Source organism: Rana temporaria, chromosome 4 (assembly GCF_905171775.1).
Source record: "Rana temporaria chromosome 4, aRanTem1.1, whole genome shotgun sequence".
Classification (NCBI taxonomy): domain Eukaryota; kingdom Metazoa; phylum Chordata; class Amphibia; order Anura; family Ranidae; genus Rana; species Rana temporaria.
In genome coordinates, this window is record NC_053492.1 from 143,130,057 (window position 1) to 143,144,991 (window position 14,935).

General features: G+C 48.6%; 1 protein-coding gene across 1 annotated transcript in view; it reads right to left on the reverse strand.

The window, feature by feature from the left end:
* The window catches only part of LOC120936626 (U2 snRNP associated SURP domain containing), a 92,991-nt gene that overhangs the window by 59,107 nt on the left and 18,949 nt on the right, over positions 1-14,935 (reverse strand).

Here is a 14,935-nt window from a genome sequence, read left to right on the forward strand (position 1 = left end):
ATGGCCTGCAGTAAGACCCTGTTCAGGAGAGTAATCAGAATTCTTGCATGAGCCCAATAGTGACTTGCTCTCTTTGGGTTGCGGTTTAGAAACCATTCTGCAAGAAAGGACTCTAGCTTTGAAAATAAAATAGAAGTTGGCAACACAACCTGAAATAAATATTTTGATATGAAGTTACAAATAAGCCCTGCTAACAGCCAATTCTTTAGGATTGGTTCCCATCTATGCCGTTTCTCCAGAGCGGAGTTTGCTCGGGCACAGCAGCTCATTAATTTGAATGGGCTGCCGTACCTCCTGAAAACACGGCAGCAGGAAAACCGCATAGCACAGTGCGTAGGGGGGGCCCATTAGGATTAATGGTACCCTCACACACCTAAGTAGCCGTGTGTTTTTCTTTGTGGGTATGGGAAGGCATGCAATTAAGTGCCTTCCTGCCCCCACTCAGATGTGAACCCAGCCTTATTGAATGTTAAAATATATTCAACCACAAACATTGAGATTATAAAATATTAACTTTTTGTAACTTACAGTTGTCTTTCATTTCTGCATTGAAAACGTCAGATTGTGACAAAACGCATCTGGGAGGGCACGTATTGATGTCACCACGTCAATACGTGGTGGAAGGACTCCTGTAATTTGCCTGCCGGCTTTTTTCTGCGAATTCATCTACTGACAGTATCACGCTACGGTCCGCTCCTTTTTTCCTTTGAGTGTATTACTACTTTTTGGCCACTAACTCTAAAGAGACGCCGGTGGATTTAACCATCCAGCTTGATTCCTGTTGGATCAGCTCTGCAGTGCAAGGTAAAGACCATAGCTGGGTTATAGCCAGATGCCCTTTGTGCTTGCTATCTGGTAAGCAGATTTGTATTACGGTGTTCGGCACTTCTTACCTTTGTGTGGAGTCACTGTGGTGTCACTGTGGTGACCTTAGACCACTTTCACACTGAGGCGCTTTCATGCTAAAAACAGCGCCTAAAAAGCTCACGAAAACGTATTTTCCATTAAAACAATGCTTTCACACTGGGGCAGTGTGCTGGCAAGGCTGTGAAAAACTCCTCTCCATTAAAATGAATGGAAAGCTCTTCAAAAGTGCCTGAAAAGCGCTTCAAAAGCGCTTAGTGTTTTTACTGGCAGTTTAGAAGCACCTCAGTGTGAAAGTGGCCTTAAAGATTATCTGGATAAGGACCTTCAGTTTGCTTTTATCCCTACATCATTTCATTAATTGTGGCTTTTGCATATGGACTAAATGGTTTGCAATCTTTTTTGCCTACGTCATCAATTGAGGACTGTTCTTTGCATATGAACTGTCATTTAGATTCAATTCATTTTATTGGCGCGTTTTTTTCCTTTTTGCCTTATCGGTTTATCTCACAATAAGCTGCTGCCTATTTTTTTCTGTTTACTAGTCTAGCGCAGTTTCTCCTTTTATTTTCATTAGTTGTCATTCATCGGTCATCATCGGTCAATACTGAACAGGTTTTTGGGGAAAAGATCATACTAGAAGCAGAGTGCATTCTCATAAGGAGAATGTGCATGCCCCTCACCTATGCATAAGGGACGGGAGAACTTTGGCACCAGCTTATTTTCAGGGGAAACAGTAGTGGGGTCACTTGGGGAAAAGTCTCCTAGTCAAAATCTTCAATTAGGGACATTTGCCAGGGTGGGAGAGTAGCAGAACAAAAGTTCATGGTCATAATTAGCCATCTCATGCTTGAAGGTACTTTTAGAACTACTTTCTTTTGTAACAATACTGGACAATATGCTATATATCTAAAGACGTAGATAAACATGTTTTTTTCACTATAAAGTAATAAGCAATAACATTTAAAACGTTCTGTGGACAAGCAGCATCTTCGGAGTCTGTATCATGAACTACGAAGTACTATGCATGCAATAGATTTAGCGACTGCAAAGCAAGCCTACACACCACTGAAACTATGAAACTGCCCAAAATGAAACATGGCATAACAGGACTGTCGCATTTCGCCAAACATACCTGTTGAGATCTGGAATATCAATCCAAACAAAAGCATGCATACAAGTTCAGTGAAAGTGCCCCTTTTAGCAGTGGCGATCAGTGATACCATGCTGCAGTCTGTGCCTGCCAAAAATGTATCCCCTCAATGTGATCTTTATCATGCCACTGCAGTCTATAAAACCTGAGTGGACCACACAAGTGGATATGTAACAAGCATTGTCCACCCAAGAATCTATAGTGGGACCTGAATGAGGACCCTCCTGCTCTGCTGTGGGAAAGAGAAGAGACTCAGAAACTGGCACATCAAGTGACCATGAATTTAGGCAAGTGACAGGTTTTAATTTACATTTTAAAAATATGTCTACCAGCCAGCCTATTTCATGAACAACAAAAAGTAGTTTGTTTGAATTAAATACATTACTGTGGTCATTAATCCTATCCTCAGGGCCCACTAACAGGCCAGGTTGTATGTATTATCTTGGGGAGATGCAGACTAGAATACTGCAATCACTGAACAGCAAATGATATTACCTGTGATGTATTTCAGTTATCTTGCAAACCTGGCCTGTTAGTGGGCCCTGAGGACAGGGTTGATGACCACTGTAGTAAGGGGTTTCTCCTGGTGGGGCATGGAACTACGTTGAGGTAACCCAAATAAAGCATTTTTTATTAAGAGGTTGGTACAAGATTTAGCAGATAGGAGATACCACAAGCCAATGTCTTTTGAGACTTTGTGATTCTTCTTTTGGAGAGTGTTAAAAAAAAAAAAAATAAAAAAAAAATATATAGGATTTTTTGTACTCACCGTAAAATCCTTTTCTCTGAAGTCCATGGACAGACACAGCTCCTTAAATCTTGACAAGTGGGCTATGTTCCCTGTTTACAGGAGAGGACTAGGCAGAAACATGTTAATGTAACATGAATTTAACTATTTAACAGCCCCGCCCAGGGGGCAGTCCCTCCAGACATAACCCTCCTCACTGTAGCATGCAGCCTCAGTTCGTAACAAGCAGTACAAACCTAAAAAGGAGGGGTGGGAGCTGTGTCCGTCCATGGACTTCAGAGAAAAGGATTTTAGAGTACAAAAAAATCCTATTTTCTCTTATCATCCATGGACGGACACAGCTCCTTAAATCTTGACAAGTGGGACGTCCCCAAGCAGTGTCAAAAAAACAAGGGGTGGGAAATATATCAGTAAAACCAATTTTAACTTCACCCCAAAACAAGCAGAGCTCCTCAACGGAGGAGGTGCAACTTTAAACAGCCGCCGGCAAAAACTAGCGGCTGAAAGAAACATCATAAGATACACTCACAGCAACCATGTAAATTCTGGAAAAAACGTGAACGGACGAGCAAGTCGCCGCCTCGCACACCTGTGAGACTGACGCATGATGTCGAAAAAAAAAAAAAGGAAGCACCAATTGCCCTGGTCGAAAGTGCCGTGACCGGAAAGGGGGGCCCGGCCCTTAGGAGCATAGGCCTGTATCACGACCTGCCTGATCCACCGAGAAATGGTGGTTGACGAGACCGCCAGGCCCTTTTGTGGACCAGACACTGACACAAAAGAGTCAGAAGCTCCGAAACTGAGCCGTAGTAGGCTGGTATACCCGCAAAGCGCGTACCACGCCTAAAGTATGAAAGGCCGAAACCTCCTTCGGAAGAAGGGAAGGTCGCGGGCGCACCATCACCTAATCCTTATGGAGGATCAAGCATGGCGGCTTGCAAGACAAGACCGCCAACTCAGAAACCCCTCTAACAGAGGTAAAGGCCACTAAAGTGGCCACCTTCTGAGATAGTGTCAAGAGAAAATCTCTCGGTTTCCAAAGGAAGGTTCCTGAAGAACCGAGAGCACCAGAGTCAAAACTCGTGGGGGAAGAGATGGGCCAAGAGGGGAAAGTATATGACAAACCCCCTGCACACAAAAAAAGGGGACCCACCAGGGAACGGGCCGCAAAAAGGCCACTGAAAGAACACAGCCAAGGCTGAAATCTGCCCCCAAACGGTGCTTTAAGCAATTTTTAGATCCACTCCAAGCTTTAAAAACAGCAGGACCCTGGACGCCGAGTATGTCCTTGGACGTCACTCCATCCCTTCGCACCAAGAGAGGTGTGACGGTAGATCCTCCGGAAGAAGACTACGGTGCCCTCAGCATTGTTGAGATGACAGAGTCAGACAGACCGCGGTCACCTAAAGTCTGGCTTCCAAAAACCATGTTGAGCAAGTCAGTGACTGTACAACAGGAGGAAGTATGGGACCTCGAGACAGAGGAACCTCCTGCCCTGGCAACCGCCAGGGTACCTCCGCTACCAGGCACCCGATATCGGCGTACCAAGTACGCCAAGGTCAATCTGAAGCGATTAGAATCATCGGGATCTCCTCAGCCTCCACTCTGTGGAGCGGCCGAGGAAGCAACTACCATGGAGGAATGGCAAAAAGTCGCCGATACAGACCCCAGAGGGCCACCAGCGCGACTGACGGGTCTGTACCAGATCACTAGACCTGGCCACTAACTTTGACACCCTTGCGGTGGAGACGAGCGGCCAGGAGATCCATGCCCTGTGAGGCTCACCACCTGCAAGGGAGCTGAAACACCCAAGGAGAAGCATAGCCCGAGGAGAAGCATAGCCTGATCGCCTAAAATAGTAGGACAATGAACAGTAGACAGCACCTGGTATTCCCAGGCGGTCTCCCACCCATGCACTAGCCAGGCCCGACCCTGGGTAGCTACCGAGACCAGACACATTCAGGGAGGTGTAGCCGTAGGTCCACGCAAGTCCAGCGACTCAGGGCCCGACTGGACCCCCCAGTTTTGTGAACTCCCCAGGTTCACAACCCGTGAGCTGGCATCCGTCGTCAACACCGACCACTGGAAGGAAGAAACAACTTCCCGGACCGAAGAGTCGGGGATCTCTGTCACCAACTCAGAGAGACTGACTAGGTGGCGCACCGGAATCTGATGATTTCAGAGACATGAGATCTTTACCACCTGGACAGTATTTGTCCTGGAAAACCAGGGTGTGGAACTGGGCATACAGTACCGCCTTGAAGGAGGCTACCCACAGGCCCTGAACCAGCAGGCGCCCAGAGAGAAGACCGATTGCGTGATGCCAATACCTTCACCGCAGACTGAAGAGTCTGCAATTTCTCCAGGGGAAGAAGGACCTTTGCCACGAGGAGTCTGGATCAACACTAGATACTCCAACGCTGAGTCGAAACCTAGCATGCCCAGGATTTGAGAACCCTGGGTCGCACACATGGAGGGCAGGCTTGCTGCCACTGAGCTACACCTTCTGGCCTAAACGTTGAACACCCACCCGAATCTTCGGAGGGTCTGAATGGGAATAACACATCCACTAGGTCGGAGACAAAAGCTGCTCTCAGAAGAAAGTCGTCCAAGTAGCCAATGAGGCAAAGCCTCGCTGTCCCAACAAAGTTAAGATAAGTGCAAGCTCCTAGCTGAAAACCCATGGTGCTGACGCCAGATCAAAAGGGGCCCTCCCTTTTGATCTGGCGTCTGGCTGACAGAGACCCTCTCTCATCAGGAAGCACAGAAAAAAACACTGACATGCGCAAAACGGGACATGCATGCATGCGTCCCTGATGTCCGAGGAAGTCAGGACATCACCCGGATGGAGCACAGCTACCACTGAACATATGGATTCCATGCGGAACTACCCGACATATACAAAGGTATTTAGGGCCTGAGGCCCATAGAAAACCCCAAAACTCTCGTCCTGCAGGAAAGGTAAAATTACCCCGCAACTTAGCAAATTACACACTGCCCAAGGCAGACCAACGGGCCGGTGGAGGAAGACACGAGGAAAGAACTTTGTTCTGTGGATAGGAGGAAACCCTATCTAGTACTCCGAAGAGACCACCTCGCAGACCCACTGGTCGGAGAGCAGGGAGATTTCACCGAATTGTGAACCTGCAAACCACCCCTCCCACCTAGAGACAGGGAGGGAAGGCTACATACATTGGCAGGATTTGGGTGCCGGCGTGATCGGCTTACGCACCCAGGGACGGATTAGTCCCCCATCTGGGCCTTTGACGGCCTGGGAGGGTTGCCCCTAAAAAATACACACCCATAGTGTGTATGTATATTATGTAGGTGTATGCACACATGCCTTTGAGAGGAAACCGGAGTACCCGGAGGAAACCCACGCAGACACAGGGAGCGACAACGCAAGCTCCAGGCAGATTGGCGTCAGAGTCCGGATTCGAACCAATGACTCTCTTGCTGCCAAGTAATGGAGTTAAGCACTAAACCTCAGGAGAGTAGTGACCACAATAGGCCGCAAGCCAGACCCCAGCATGGTAAACATGGAACGGGTCAGTACTTTGGATCTTCTATTAGGCAGATCCATACAAACGGGGGTTCCCGCCCGGCGGTGAGGGGTTACAAAAGCCCTCAGCGGCTTATCTCATTCCGCATCTCAGAAATGATCAAAGAAGGGCACAGAAGGAAAGAACCTACACATCGGTCCGATTTGTGTGATCCAAAAAAGACCGAGCCCTCGGCGGAAACCCAGCTGCACTATCCAGCTTAGGAGAGTCCCTTGCAGCAGTAAAAAGCGCACCCATAAAATGCCTTATTCTGCTTTTTTTATTTTTTAACTAGGTTCCTGGTCCATGGCTTCATAACAGAGCATTCCCCGGGGGATAACGAGGGAAGGGGGCAGGGAAGGGGGCACTCTTTTACCGCCCGCCCGCAGTCCACCCCCACCCTGGCACAAACGTGTCCAGGACTAACAATAAAAACTCTGTGGGAATCCCAGGTGCTAACACCTGCTGCCACCACCAGCATGTGGGGAAGGACCCAGATACTGACTCCAAATATTAATATTTACATAGTGTGTATTATAATATGCACACCTGTCCTTACAAATAAACAAAAGCTCATAGAGCCCTATTCAGGGCCTCTGACCCACTTACTGCACTGACCAGGGGTAACCAGGGGACTCACCTCAGGAGAAGACTGCCCAGCGTTGCCGTCCGCTCTCAGCACACAGCGTGTGAGAGGAAAAGAACCGTGAGGTAACTGTGCAGCATCTGCAGGGACCTGTGTTTAAACAGGAAAAGCCTCCTAGGGCTTTTTTATTGAAGGATAAGACACAGATACGGCATAAAAAGCAAATTCGTTACAGGTGTCACCAATCAGTCAGCGTCTAACTACTGACTGAATTATAAATCATAAACATCTGTGCTCATCACAGGGCTTTTTAACAGTGAAAAAACCCTCACAGGAAAGCCCAATACAAAAAAGAAAAAAAAAACACAGGCCAGATAACACAGTCCCCTCAGGAAGGCCCCCTCCCCCCCGACAGCGGCAATGTTAGCAATGCAGCAAGGGAAAAGGAGCAGGGAAGGGAGGAGAAGGGACCCCCGAACCCCAGGAATGCCCAGCCATACCAACACACCGAAGCAGGAGGGACTGTACTTACCCGTCCAAGCGAGGACTCGCTGACGCATTCCTGACAGAACTACAACCGCAAAGGAGGTAGCTGTCGGCCCGGTCCACTGTGAGTGAGACAACACCACAGCCCAGTCATATGTGGACCTCGGAGCAAAGCTCACCGGCCACCCCAGGAGTCATAGGGTATAGCGTGGCAGACCCAGCCTCTTTGCAAAGGTGTGTCCACGCTTGCTGGTCGGACTGAGTAGACTACAAGGATCTATATTATCCAGCCTGTCTCTCAGCCGAAAGAAGATTCTTCAAGAAAAAGTAAAATAAAATAAAATTTCTCCTCAGGGTGCTGGGCCCAAAGGGAGCCATACGTCGTCCTCCTTGCTAGACAGAACGAAACTGAGGCTGCATGCTACAGTGAGGAGGGTTTTGCCTGGAGGGACCGCCCCCTGGGCGGGGCTGTTCAACTCTGTTAATGTAACATGTATTTAACATGTTTCTGCCTAGTCCTCTCCTGTAAACAGGGAACATAACCCACTTGTCAAGATTTAAGGAGCTGTGTCAGTCCAACGATAAGAGAAATCCCTTTTACTTATCAGTATAATGACACCAAGCTATGTTTGAGCAACAAAACAACTGTACTGAAAAAACTCCCCAAAAGCACAAACTAAACATACACAAATCACTATCTTCAATAAAACGTCTAAAAAAATAACCTGAAATGTAAGGGCCCATTCACACCAGAAGCTGCAAGTAACTGCGTCTGTTTATTCATTGTACCTATGCATGCATTGGATGCAAATTTTTTTATCTGCATTTGTCCTGTAAGGTCACTTCCTTCTTTCTGTCCTTGGGCTTTAAAATGTGCACTGTAATGCATTTGCATGTGTTCTTGCACGTTTGTGGTGTGAAAAAAATGCAGCATGCTGCACTTTCCTGAATTTGTGCTGCACTGGTGTGAACTATGCCCGCAAAAGGAGAGAGGGAAGGACGTACCAAGTGTAGTATCCCAGGTAGTTTATTACATAAAAAGGGATTAAGTAAACATACAAGATGTAAATAAAATATAGGCTCATCTGTATGTGGATCTCAAAGACCCCTTTCACACTGAAGCACTTTACATGCGCTATAGCGCTAAAAATAGCAGGTTAAAAGCGCCCCGCTAGAGGGTGAAAAGTGCTGCAAAAAGACGGTAAAGCGACAATAAAAATAATAGGATTTTTATAACAGCTTACCTGTAAAATCCTTTTCTTGGAGTACATCACGGGACACAGAGAAGCATAGTAATTACTATGTGGGTTATAGAGTCTACCTTCAGGTGATGGACACTGGCACGCCCTTAAGGCAAGAAGTTCCCTCCCCTATATAACCCCTTCCCATACCGGGAGTACCTCAGTTTTGTAGCAAGCAATAAGTGTCCCAAATACCCCAAAAAGAGGGGCGGGTGCTCTGTGTCCCGTGATGTACTTCAAGAAAAGGATTTTACAGGTAAGCTGTTATAAAAATCCTATTTTCTTTATCGTACATCACGGGACACAGAGAAGCATAGTAATTACTATGTGGGACGTCCTTAAGCAATGCTATGAGGGGAGGGAGACCCCAAGAAATAAGCCGGGCGCCATCAGACATGAGGAATCAAACTGCAGCCTGCAGCACACTGCGCCCAAAGGCGCTCTCCTCATTCATTCTTATGTCCAATTGATAAAACTCAGTGAAAGTATGGACAGACGACCATGTCGCGGCCTTGCAGACTTGAGCCATGGAGGCTTGATGATGCACTGCCCAGGAAGTACCCACCGCTCTAGTGGAATGTGCTTTAACATTAAACGGGGGAACCTTTCCCCTCAAGCCATAGGCTTGAGTAATGACCTGCCGAATCCATTTGGAGATAGTGGACTTCGACGCTGCCTGCCCACATCTGGGACCTTCTGGCAGGATAAACAATGTATCAGTTTTCCGTACCTGAGCAGTAGCCTTAAGATAGATCTTAACTGCTCTTAATACGTCTAGCGTATGTAAAGACTTCTCCCTTGCAGAACTAGGTTCTGAGAAAAAAGACGGGAGAACAAGATCCTGATTCAAATGAAATTTTGAAACAACTTTAGGTAGGAAAGCCGGGTGGGGCCGTAGGACCACTCTATCCTTATGGAATATAAGGTACGGTTCCTTACAAGACAAGGCCGCCAACTCCGAAACCCTCCTGGCGGAGGTTATGGCTACCAAAAATATCACCTTCCTGGTCAGAAGGACCAAAGGAATATGAGCCAAGGGCTCAAATGGTTGTTTCTGTAAGACAGAAAGGACCAGATTCAGATCCCATGGACACAAGGGAATCTTGACTGGTGGACTAAGCCGGATCACACCTTGCAAAAAGGTTTTGATCAGGGAATGTGTAGCTAGTGGCCTTTGGAAAAAAATCGATAAGGCCGAGATCTGGCCCTTAATGGTGCTTAGGGCCAACTTCATGTCTGCCCCTAACTGCAGAAATTCCAGAATTCTGCCAATGAGATACCTCCGGGGATGCCAACCCCTGGTCTCGCACCAGGCCACATAAGATTTCCAAACTCGGTAATAGATAAGTCTGGATGCCGGTTTTCTGGCATTAATCAAAGTAGATGCCACCGCATTAGAGAGACCCCTTTTCTTTAAGATATGGGACTCAATAGCCAAACCGTCAAATTGAGAGACGGTAAGGAAGGATGGAATATTGGCCCCTGGGACAATAGGTCCGGCCGAAGCGGAAGGGACCACGGTTGCCCCACGGACATCCTTACAATGTCCGCGAACCAGGCCCTTCTGGGCCACGCTGGAGCCACCAGAATCACTGGTCTTCCTTCCGACTTTACCCTGCGAAGAAGACGGGGTAATAATTGCAGTGGAGGAAACGCATACATTAGGGAGAACTGGTCCCATGGGAACACCAGTGCATCCGTGCCGTAAGCAAGTGGATCCCTTGTCCGGGACAGAAAGTTGCCCACCCTTGCATTGAACCTCGATGCAAAGAGATCGACATCTGGTGTTCCACACCTCTGACAAATGCTCTGGAAGATGTCGGGGTGAAGAGTCCATTCCCCTGGAAGCACCTGTTGGCGGCTTAGGTAGTCTGCTCGCCAATTGTCTATTCCCGGAATGAACACTGCAGATATGCATGGGACATATTTCTCTGCCCAGGTCAGGATTCGATTCACCTCTCTTTGGGCTGCACGACTTCTTGTGCCCCCCTGGTGATTTATGTATGCCACGGCAGTGACATTGTCTGATTGAACCCTGACCGGAAGACCCTTCAACCTGTCTGACCAAGCTGACAGGGCTAGATAGACTGCTCGAATTTCCAGCAGATTTATGGGTAGAGACCTATCGGAGGCTGACCATTTCCCCTGGAGAGACAAACCTCCCAGGACTGCACCCCAGCCTATTAGACTGGCGTCCGTGGTCACAACCTGCCATGTCACGGGAACAAAGGACTTCCCCTTTAGCAGGTTCCGGGGAACCAGCCACCAACAAAGGCTCTGCCGGACTGACCGGGAGAGAGACATAGGGAGATCCAAGGCTTGAACCTTTTTGTTCCAAGCGGACAGAATGGCATGTTGAAGCTCCCTTGAGTGGAACTGCGCAAATGGAACGGCCTCGAACGAGGCTACCATCTTTCCCAGTAACCTCATACAGAGGCGAATGGGAGGCTGACGCTTTGCTTTGACTAGTTGAACTAGTTCTCTTAAAGCCTCAAACTTCCTTTGGGGCAGGAAGACCCTTTTTAGCTTTGTGTCTATGAGTAGACCCAAATATTCGAGCCTTTGCACAGGCATTAAGGCTGACTTGTCCAGGTTGAGAACCCAACCCATGGATTCCAGAAATGTTACGGTTCTGTGTACCGCTGAGTTTAGATCGGCCACTGAACGGTCTACTACCAATAGGTCGTCTAGATAGGCTACTATGGATATGCCTTGAGACCTTAGATAGGCTAACAGTGGAGCCAATACTTTCGTGAAAACACGAGGAGCGGTGGCCAGACCAAAAGGTAAGGCCACGAACTGGAAGTGGCGCTGATTTACCGCGAAGCGAAGCAGCTTCTGATGGTCGAGAAAGATAGGAACGTGCAAGTATGCGTCCTTTATATCGATGGACGCTAGTAGTTCCCCTCCTTGCAGGGAGGCCACCACTGACCTGATCGATTCCACCCGGAATGATTGGACCTTTAGGAACTTGTTTAAGGCCTTGAGGTCCAGGATGGGTCTTACATCCCCGTTTGGTTTGGGGACGGTGAAGAGATTGGAATAAAAACCCCAAACCTTGTTCTTCCACTGGCAGTTCTCTGAATACCCCTTGGGATAACAGATGATCTAAGGCCAATGCTAAGGACCTTCTTTTGCCGAGGTCCTTTGGGACGTTCGAGGTTAAGAAGCGCGGTGGAGGAAATTCGCTCAACTCCAGCTTGTAGCCCCCGGAGACCGTAGAGAGGACCCACCTGTCTTGGATCCTGTCTAGCCAAGCCTCCGCAAACAGCTGAAGCCTTCCCCCCACCCGGCTGAGTGGGGGAGAACCTTCATAATGCTGACTTAGTTGCTGGCTTGGCCTGTGGCTTACGGTTCCAAGGCTTTTTGGAAGCCTGAGGCTGGCCCTGTGGCTTCCCACCTGCATTGAATCGTCCAGGAGGCCGTCGGAACTGCCTGGTACCGGAAGTACTAGGGATAGGAGAGGAGGATCTCTTAAAGGAGGGGGAACCCCTAAACCTTTTCTTTACTGGCAACAGTGTACTTTTGCCACTGGAAATTTTCTGAATATAAGCATCCAGATCTTCCCCAAACAAACGCTCTCCATGAAAGGGAAACCCCGCCAGTAATTTTTTAAACGGGGCTTCAGCAGACCAGTTCTTCAGCCAGAGTAACCTGCGCATATGAACTAGCGAGAGAGTGAGACGTGAGGACTGCTGAATGGAGTCCTTAATAGCATCTATGGCAAAACATAATGCTCTGGGAAACTCAGCCAAATTCTGGGCCTGTTGTGCCGGCAATTCCTTTAAGACCCCTTTAAACTGGTCTTTCAAGGCCTGGCAAATCCCAATAGCCGCAATTGCAGGCTGGGTTATTCCTCTCGCCGAAGCAAAAGAGGTTTTTAATAAAGTCTCTAATCTCTTGTCTGTCGGATCTTTGAATACCAGAACGTTGTCTACTGGACAGGTCAAAGATTTGTTTACGCAGGACACAGCTGCGTCAACCTTGGGGATGCCCCATTTTTTAGTGAATTGTTCCTCCATGGGGTATAAAACCAAAAACTTCTTAGGAGGAAGAAAATATCTATCTGGATGTTCCCAATCCTTGTAGATAAGCCCTTCCAGCAGGGGGTGAACCGGGAAGGAATAATTAGCTTGAGGAGCTTTTAAGGAGCCTAAAGACGAGACTGCACTTGAAGCTGGCTCTGAAAGTGGCAACTTGAAGGCCGAACGGACCATCTCAGTGAGGGGGACTGGACCAACAATTTTTCGGATTGCGACGCCGAAAAGGGTTCTCCCAAAGTGGAATCCTCAGAGTCCACTACTTCCAGCTGACCTTCTGCCAGATCTCCAGAGGGTAAATCAACCTCTTCTGAGGATGCATGCCCCAAATCGAGGGACTCCTCAGAGGGAGAGGGGGACCTTGTGCGTTTTTCCCTTGAGAGAGAGGATGCAATCAAGGTCGCTAATCTCTGCTCCAGACCCCCCATAGCTGAGGCCAGAGCCTCCTGTGTCACAAAAACTGGAGCAGGTGGGACAAGGGCAGAACAGGCATCTGACAGCCCTGATGGTTCACCCTGGGCCTCCTTCAATTTTTCAGGAGAGGAAGCAGCCGCAGGAGCATGCCCGAGATCCTCTGAGCCAGATGGCGATCCCTTTGCTTTTTTGCTTCTAGTCCCTGAGCCTTTAGCCATGATAAAGCTGAGGTACTCACAATAGTTGCAACTACTTGCGAACCTATAGACCAGCACTGACGCTGCCATTTGATGGTTGGCAAGGTGCAGAGCCCACTATGCGCCTTAAGCAGATGTCACTGTCCACCACCAGTACTAAATACTGAAAGTATGTGCACAAGATCTCTGTGTCCACCGTCAGCCAGAACCAGTTAGGTGGACTGGAGCATATAAGGACTAGGTGTAATCACCTGACCTGCTCTGTCCTGTAATCTCAAGTCTCATAGAGAACAGCTGAGATAGACCCCCTGCGCGCGCCGCTGTTAGGCGTGCACCACGAGGCTACGCGCGCACACGTAGCCGCACGCGTGCACATGTCGTCACACGCATCTCACGGAGCACGCCGCGCACCGAAGCAGCGTACAAAAAATTCATTTGCGCGCGTGCGCCTAAGACACATCAATGTCGCGCGCGCATGACGCTACGCGCGCATGCATGAGGATGGAACACCACAGCTCCATGTGAGGACCAGGTAAGCCAAGTGAAGCCAAACATTTTGGACAACTTTTTTCTGCTTTTAACCTGCACAGGAGGGGCTAACTACCTGACTAGAGATACCCCTCCTCCCCACAACACACAGGACCATATAGGAGAAGCACAGACAGATAGCTTTAGGCAAACATAATGGTTCAAATAAAGGAAGGTTACTCCTAGGACCAAGTCCTGAAGCACCTTCACTTACCTGATCCAACGCTGCAGGACTCTGCATAAACAGACAGTCCAATCTTCACCCATCATGGAGAGCAGCGTCTATAGACCTTCAGGGACCGGGGTCCATGGACAGGAACACCACACCCCTGGACCCATATCGCACCCTGTCAGTAAACTTTTGGTATTAGGAAATTGACCAAAGTACTGAATAACCAGGATCCAGCTCTCAAAGAGAAGCATTACAGGCCAAACCCCGTTCTTCTTAACCGGGGCCCGGGTACCGTCCACTTTGGCTCAGAAGCACTTTGGACGGATCCGGATTTCATGGAGGCTTTTTACATCCAATATGGATCCCTCCAGTGGAGCTCCTTGGAGCACATGTTCACTCGTGACCAACACCTTAGACACTGGCAAAAAACTGAGGTACTCCCGGTATGGGAGGGGTTATATAGGGGAGGGAACTTCTTGCCTTAAGGGCGTGCCAGTGTCCACACCTGAAGGTACTCTCTATAACCCACATAGTAATTACTATGCTTCTCTGTGTCCCGTGATGTACGATAAAGAAAGCATCGCTTTACCGCCGACACCTGCCCGTCTCAGTGTGAAAGGGCTCATAGAAGGGATTATCCTTGTATGTTCTGTGAGGTCTTGGGCGATACGGTTCGAGCCCCTTGGTATGTCCTGGAGCCTTGAGAAATCCAGGAAGTCGCACTGTACCAGCGAGGAACACACCGTGAATATGATGTCACCAGAAGTATTGGAGGTCGGAGTTTGAGGCCCCACCGCCTTGTGACGTCACCGCTCAGGGCATGATGGTGCGGTGACATAAGGGGTGGGGCCTCCAGATGTCACCGGTGGCCATACCCCATGGCTATACAAGTAATGGCACATGGCAGCCCTAGCATTACAGCAGAAGAGAACGCCGGGAGAAGATCGGAGGAAGAACAGAGGGA